This window comes from Cicer arietinum, chromosome 5 (genome assembly GCF_000331145.2).
Source record: "Cicer arietinum cultivar CDC Frontier isolate Library 1 chromosome 5, Cicar.CDCFrontier_v2.0, whole genome shotgun sequence".
Taxonomy (NCBI): Eukaryota; Viridiplantae; Streptophyta; class Magnoliopsida; order Fabales; family Fabaceae; genus Cicer; species Cicer arietinum.
In genome coordinates this window covers 22,316,702-22,325,362 of record NC_021164.2, presented here as the reverse complement: position 1 = coordinate 22,325,362, position 8,661 = coordinate 22,316,702, and positions in this window count along the sequence as shown.

Sequence of the window (8,661 nt, the reverse complement as noted above, 5' to 3'; positions counted from 1 at the left end):
TTCATTTGTGTCATTGTATTAACATTTTTGTCATTTCAGTCCTATCTAGGCTTGTTCTAGTCCAATTAGGGTTTTTAACCAATCTTGTGCATCGAGTATGTGTGTTTGTGTAATTGGATTAACATTTTGGTCATTTTCAACCTCCCTATGCTTTTTCTAGTCCAATTAGGGTTTTTAACCAATCTTGTGCATCCAATAGGTGAGTTTGTGTCATTGGATTAACATTTAAGTCGTTTTCGTCCTCCATAGGCTTATTCTAGTCCAATTAGGGGTTTTAACCAATCTTGTGCCTCCAATAAGTTTATTTGTGTCATTTGATTAAATTTTAGGTCATTTTCGTTATCCCCAAGCTTATTCTTTTCCAATTGGGGTTTTTAGCTAATCTTGTGCATCCAATAGGTATCTTTGTGTTATTTGATTATCATTTAGCTCATTTTCGGCTTGCCTAGGCTTCTTCTAGTCCAATTAGGGTTTTTCACTATCTTGTGCGTCCAATAGATATGTTTGTTCATTGAATTAACATTTAGGTCATTTTCATCCTCCCTAGGCTTTTTCTAGTCCAATTAGAGTTTTTAACCAATCTGGTGCATCCAATAGGTGAGTTGTGTCATTGGATTAACATTTAAGTAAATTTCGTCCTCCATAGGCTTATTCTAGTCCAATTAGGGGTTTTAACCAATCTTATGCATCCAATAAGTTCATTTGTGTCATTGGATTAAAATTTAGGTCATTTTCGTCATCCCTAGGCTTATTCTTTTCCAATTAGGGTTTTTAACTAATCTTGTGCATCCAATAGGTATCTTTGTGTTATTTGATTATCATTTCGCTCATTTTCGTCTTCCCTAGGCTTATTCTAGTCCAATTAGGGTTTTTAACTAAACTTGTGCATCCAATAGGTATGTTTGTGTCATTGGATTAACATTTAGGTCATTTTCATCCTCCCTAGGCTTATTCTAGTCCAATTAGGGTTTTTAACCAATCTTGTGCATCCAATAAGTTAATTTGTGTCATTTGATTAATTTTTTAGGTCATTTTCGTCCTCGCTAGGCTTATTCTTGTGCAATTAGTGTTTTTAACCAATCTTGTGCATCCAATAGGTGTGTTTGTGTCATTAGATTAAGATTTAGGTCTTTTTAATCCACCTTAGGCATATTCTAGTCAAATTCGGGTTTTTAACCAATCTTGTCCATCCAATAAGTTCATTTGTGTCATTTGATTAACATTTAGGTCATTTTCGTCCTCCCTAAGCTTATTCTAGTCCAATTAAGGTTTTTAACTAATCTTGTGCATCCAATAGGTATGTTTGTGTCATTGGATGAACATCTAGGTCATTTTCGTCCTCGCTAGGCTTATTCTTGTGCAATTAGTGTTTTTAACCAATCTTGTCCATCCAATAGGTGTGTTGGTGTCATTGGATGAACATCTAGGTCATTTTCGTCCTCCCTAAGCTTATTCTAGTCCAATTAGGGTTTTCAATCAATCTTGTACATCCAATAAGTTCATTTGTGTAATAGGATCAACATTTATGTCATTTACATCCTCCCTAGGCTTATTCTAGTCCAATTAAGGTTTTTAACCAAACTTGTGCATCCAATAGGTATGTTTGTGTCATTGGATTAACATTTAGATCATTTTCGTCCTCCCTAAGCTTATTCTAGTCCAATTAGGGTTTTTAACTAAACTTGTGCATCCAATAGGTATGTTTGTGTCATTGGATTAACATTTAGATCATTTTCGTCCTCCCTAAGCTTATTCTAGTCCAATTAGGGTTTTTAACTAAACTTGTGCATCCAATAGGTATGTTTGTGTCATTGGATTAACATTTAGGTCATTTTCATCCTTCATAGGATTATTCTAGTCCAATTAGGGTTTTTAACCAATTTTGTGCATCCAATAAGTTCATTTGTGTCATTGGATTAACATTTAGATCATTTTCGTCCTCCCTAAGCTTATTCTAGTCCAATTAGGGTTTTTAACCAATTTTGTGCATCCAATAAGTTCATTTGTGTCATTGGATTAACATTTAGATCATTTTCGTCCTCCCTAAGCTTATTCTAGTCCAATTAGGGTTTTTAACCAATTTTGTGCATCCAATAAGTTCATTTGTGTCATTGGATTAACATTTAGATCATTTTCGTCCTCCCTAAGCTTATTCTAGTCCAATTAGGGTTTTTAACCAATTTTGTGCATCCAATAAGTTCATTTGTGTCATTGGATTAATTTTTTAGGCCATTTTCGTCTTCCCTAGTCTTATTCTAGTCCAATTAAGGTTTTTAACCAATCATGTGCATCCAATAAGTTCATTTGTGTAATTGGATTAACATTTAGGTCATTTTCATCCTCCCTAGGCTTATTCTAGTCCAATTAGGGTTTTTAACCAATTTTGTGCATCCAATAAGTTCATTTGTGTCATTGGATTAACATTTAGATCATTTTCGTCCTCCCTAAGCTTATTCTAGTCCAATTAGGGTTTTTAACCAATCTTTTGCCACCAATAAGTTCATTTGTATCATTTGATTAACATTTAGGTCATTTGCATCCTCCGTGGACTAATTCTAGTCCAATTAGGGTTTTTAACCAATCTTGTGCATCGAATAGGTGTGTTTGTATAATAGGATTCACATTTACGTCATTTTCATCCTCCCTAGGCTTTTTCTAGTCAAATTAGGGTTTTAAACCAATCTTGTGCATCCAATAGGTGAGTTTGTGTCATTGGATTAACATTGAAGTCATTTTCGTCCTCCATAGGCTTATTCTAGTCTAATTTGGGGTTTTAACCAATCTTGTGCATCCAATAGGTGAGTTTGTGTCATTGGATTAACATTGAAGTCATTTTCGTCCTCCATAGGCTTATTCTAGTCTAATTTGGGGTTTTAACCAATCTTGTGCATCCAATAGGTGAGTTTGTGTCATTGGATTAACCTTTAAGTCGTTTTCTTTCTCCATAGGCTTATTCTCGTCCAATTAGGGGTTTTAACCAATCTTGTGCATCCAATAACTTCATTTGTGTCATTGGATTAAATTTTAGGTCATTTTTGTCATCCCTAGGCTTATTCTTTTCCAATTAGGGTTTTTAACTAATCTTGTGCATCGAATAGGTATCTTTGTGTTATTTGATTATCATTTAGCTCATTTTCGGCTTCCCTAGGCTTATTCAAGTCCAATTAGGGTTTTTAACTAAACTTGTGCATCCAATAGGCATGTTTGTGACATTGGAGTAACATTTAGGTCATTTTCATCCTCCCTTGGCTTTTTCTAGTCCAATTAGGGTTTTTAACCAATCTTGTGCATCCAATAGGTGAGTTTGTGTCATTGGATTAACATTTAGGTCATTTTCATCCTCCCTTGGCTTTTTCTAGTCCAATTAGGGTTTTTAACCAATCTTGTGCATCCAATAGGTGAGTTTGTGTCATTGGATTAAAATTTAAGTAATTTTCGTCCTCCATAGGCTTATTCTAGTCCAATTAGGGGTTTTAATCGATCTTGTGGATCCAATAAGTTCATTTGTGTCATTGGATTAAATTTTAGGTCATTTTCGTCATCCCTAGGCTTATTCTTTTCCAATGAGGGTTTATAACTAATCTTGTGCATCCAATAGGTATCTTTGTGTTATTTGATTATCATTTAGCTCATTTTCGGCTTCCCTAGGATTATTCTTGTCCAATTAGGGTTTTTAACTAAACCTTGTGCCTCCAATAGGTATGTTTGTGTCATTGGATTAACATGTAGGTCATTTTCATCCTCCCTAGGCTTATTCTAGTCCAATTAGGGTCATTTTCCTCCAATAGGTATGTTTGTGTCATTGGATTAACATGTAGGTCATTTTCATCCTCCCTAGGCTTATTCTAGTCCAATTAGGGTCATTTTCCTCCAATAGGTATGTTTGTGTCATTGGATTAACATGTAGGTCATTTTCATCCTCCCTAGGCTTATTCTAGTCCAATTAGGGTCATTTTCCTCCAATAGGTATGTTTGTGTCATTGGATTAACATGTAGGTCATTTTCATCCTCCCTAGGCTTATTCTAGTCCAATTAGGGTCATTTTCCTCCAATAGGTATGTTTGTGTCATTTGATTAATTTTTTAGGTCATTTCCGTCCTCGGTAGGCTTATTCTAATCCAATTAGGGTTTTCAACAACTCTTGTGCATCCAATAGGTTCATTTGTGTCATTGGATTAACATTTAGGTCATTTTCGTCCTCCCTAGGCGTATTCAAGTACATTAGGGTTTTTAACAAATCTTGTGCATCCAATAAGTTCATTTGTGTCATTGGATTAAGATTTAGGTCATTTTCATTCTCCTTAAGCATATTTTAGTCCAATTCGGGTTTTTAACCAATCTTGTCAATCCGATAAGTTCATTTGTGTCATTGGATTAACATTTATGTCATTTTCGTCCTCCATAAGCTTATTCTAGTCCAATTAGGGTTTTCAATCAATCTTGTACATCCAATAAGTTCATTTGTGTCATTGTATTAACATTTAGGTCATTTTCATGCTCTATAGGCTTATTCTAGTCTAATAAGAGTATAATTTGTAACCAATCTTGTACATCCAATACGTTCAATTTTGTCATTGGATTAACATTTAGGTCATTTTCTTCCTCCCTAAGCTTATTCTTGTCCAATTACGGTTTTTAACCAATCTTTTGCCTCCAATAAGTTCATTTGTGTCATTCGATTAACATTTTGGTCATTTTCGTCCTCCCAAGGTATATTCTAGTCCAATTTGGGTTTTTAACCAATCTTGTGCATCAAATAAATTCATTTGTGTCGTTGGATTTACATTTAGGTCATTTGCGTCCTACCTAAGCTTGTTCTAGTCCAATTAGGGTTTTTAACCAATATTGTGCATCCAATAGGTGTGTTTGTGTCATTGGATTAAGATTTAGGTCATTTTCATACTACCTCGGCTTATTCTAGTCCAATTCGGGTTTTTAATCAATTTTGTCCATCCAATAAGTTCATTTGTGTCATTGGATTAACATTTAGGTCATTTCCGTCCTCCCTAAGCTTATTCTAGTCCAATTAGGGTTTTTAACCAATCTTGTACATCCAATAAGTTCATTTGTGTCATTAGACTAACATTTAAGTCATTTTCGTCTTCCCTAGTCTTATTCTAGTCCAATTAAGGTTTTTAACCAATCATGTGCATCCAATAAGTTCATTTGTGTCATTGGATAAACGTTTAGGACCTTTTCGTCCTCCTTAGGCTTATTCTACTCCAATTAGGGGTTTTTACTAATCTTGTGCATCCAATAAGCTCATTTGTGTCATTGGATTAACATTTAGGCCATCTTCGTCCACCCAAGGCTTATTCTAGTCCAATTAGGGTTTTAAACCAATTTTGTACATCAAATAAGTTCATTTGTGTCATTGGATTAACATTTTGGTCATTTCCGTCTTATCTAGGCTTTTTCTAGTCCAATTAGGGTTTTAACCAATCTAGTGCATCCAATAGGTGTGTTTGTGTAATTGGATTAACATTTAGGTCATTTTCATCCACCATATGCTTTTTCTAGTCCAATTAGGGTTTTTAACCAATCTTGTGCATCCAATAGGTGAATTTGTGTCATTGGATTAACATTTAAGTTGTTTTTGCGTCCATTGGCTTATTCTAGTCCAATTAGGGGTTTTAACCAATCTGTTGCATCCAATAAGTTCATTTGTGTCATTGGATTAAATTTTAGGTCATTTTCGTCATCCCTAGGCTTATTCTTTTCCAATGAGGGTTTATAACTAATCTTGTGCATCCAATAGGTATCTTTGTGTTATTTGATTATCATTTAGCTCATTTTCGGCTTCCCTAGGATTATTCTTGTCCAATTAGGGTTTTTAACTAAACCTTGTGCCTCCAATAGGTATGTTTGTGTCATTGGATTAACATTTAGGTCATTTTCGTCCTCCCTAGGCTTTTTCTAGTCCAATTAGGGTTTTTAACCAATCTTGTGCATCCAATAGGTGAGTTTGTGTCATTGGATTAACATTCAAGTAATTTTCATCCTCCATAGGCTTATTCTTTTCCAATCAGGGTTTTTAACTAATCTTGTGCATCCAATAGGTATCTTTGTGTTATTTGAATATAATTTAGCTCATTTTCGTCTTCCCTAGGCTTATTCTAGTCCAATTAGGGTTTTTAACTAAACTTATGCATCCAATAGGTATGTTTGTGTCATTGGATTAACATTGAGGTCATTTTCATCCTCCCTAGGCTTATTCTAGTCCAATTAGGGTTTTTAACCAATCTTGTGCATCCAATAAGTTCATTTGTGTCATTTGATTAATTTTTTAGGTCATTTTCGTCCTCGCTAGGCTTATTCTTGTCCAATTAGTGGTTTTAACCAATCTTGTGCTTCCAATAGGTGTGTTTGTGTCATTGGATTAAGATTTAGGTCATTTTCATCCTCGTTAGGCATATTCTAGCCCCATTCGGGTTTTTAACCAATCTTGTCTATCCAATAAGTTCATTTGTGTCATTGGATTAACATTTAGGTCATTTTTGTCCTCACTAGTAGAAAATTGAGTTTTTAATTCAGAAGATTTAAGTTGGTTATGTGCCACCAGACTTAACAAATGTAGCGGAGGTATATTTAAGTCGGTTGCCCATATAAACGAGTTAACAAAATGAGGCGGTGACAATTTTGTAAATATGTGAATCACTATTAACACGGTTAGATTGACAACCGACTTAAGAAATACGGTAAAATATTTATGCCATTTAATAAAATGAGGCGGTGGCAATTTTGTAAATATTTATGTCATTTAACAAAATGAGGCGGTGGCAATTTTGTAAATATTTACCACTTGTCTAACACGGGTATATTGATAACCGACTTAAGGATAAAACGTAAAATGAAGCAGTGGCAATTTTGTAAATGTTTATGCCATTTAATAAATGAGGCAGTGGCAATTTTGTAAATATTTAATACTTGTTTAATGCGGTTATATGGATAACCAGGCAGGTTAAAAAAAAATAAAAGATGTCGTGTATTTAGTGTTTTATATTCCCGCTCCTATAACATTGCGCTCTAAACCTCTTTCTTCCATTCGTAACTCTGTACCGTGAAGCACCTACAACTTGGATTCGACTTTACAACCGTTGCCGTTTTATCGTCATCACTTCATCAATTCATTAAGACTGGTTTGATTCTCAAATTAAATTACATATTTTACATATTTTACATATTTCATTTTTTAGAATTTGTGTGTGGACATAATAGGGAGCAAAACATTAGTATTTTATATAGAAAGCGTATAGATAGTAAGGTGTAAACTTATAAATGTAGTATTTTATTTTATGTATTAAAGACATTAGACATGAATATTTTTAGGGTGAGTTTGTTTTAGAACGGAGGGATTGCAACGTTCTTTTGTTTAATCTAAATCAATTAAGTTTGCCCTTTTATGTTTTGGCTGAAAAACACTCTTCAATAAAATAATTAAAAATATACAATAACAATAATATTCTACGTAGAAAGCCAAATAAGATACTCTTTAACGAAACAATTAAAAACTATACAATAACAATATCATTTTATATAGAAAGGCAGATAAGGTACTCTTTAACAAAACAATTAAAAAATATACAATAACAATAGCATTTTATGTATAAAGGCAGATAAGGTACTCTTCAACAAAATAATTAAAAAATATACCGTAACAATAGCATTTTAGATAGAAAGGCAGATAAGGTGTAAACTTCACAAATGTAGTATGTTATCTATTAAATCTGAAAGTAATAGCTCTTATCATTGATGCTTAGGAAAATTAATTAATTTTGAAATACATAAAAGAAATTTATTAAACTAATACACTTGAAAATGTATCATATTTGAACTATTTCAAATGGAAGTGTCTCATTTAAAATATTTCAATTATTTTGTGGTTGTAAATTTCATCGGTACTTAGATATTCACAAAATAATAACAATAAAAAAGAAAACAATAATATACTATTAGATTATTCTTAGCTATTATGAATACGACACTTTAGGACAATAAATAAAAAATAAATATACATTTCCTGAATAATAAAATTGTTTTAGTTTTAATCTTTTACCTTAATCTTTACAGTTATATATTTTTAACAGAAGTAGTTATGGATCGTAGTTGGATGAATGCTAATCGTTTAAGTGAAGTGTATCAGAAAGGTGTGGAAGAATTTTTAGAATTTGCTTTAAAAAAACTTCCCAAAAATGAAGGAAAGTTTTATTGTCCTTGTGTTAAATGTTTAAATGGAAATCGGTTACAATTTGAAGAAATAAGAAATCATCTTATTTGTTATGGAATATGCCAAACTTATACAAAATGGATATGGCATGGTGATTCGTTAAACATAACAAATGTATCAGAAAGAGAAGAAGTTCGTGAAGATATGGACAATCGGCTTGAGGACATGATTCTTGATATTGGACAAGAGGCTTTTCAGCGTGCACATGTTTTTGATAGTTTGTGCAATGACAAAGAAGAGGCTTTGTATCCGGGATGCACTAACTTCACACGGTTGTCTACGGTGCTGAGATTGTTCAACTTGAAAGCTTATTTATAATATTATAAAATTTTTATGCATTTAACATTTTTTTTTTCAATTTTAGAGTCAAAGACAAGCTTCAAATTATGAGTGTGGCTATTATGTCATGTTACATATGTTGAACATTGTAACAG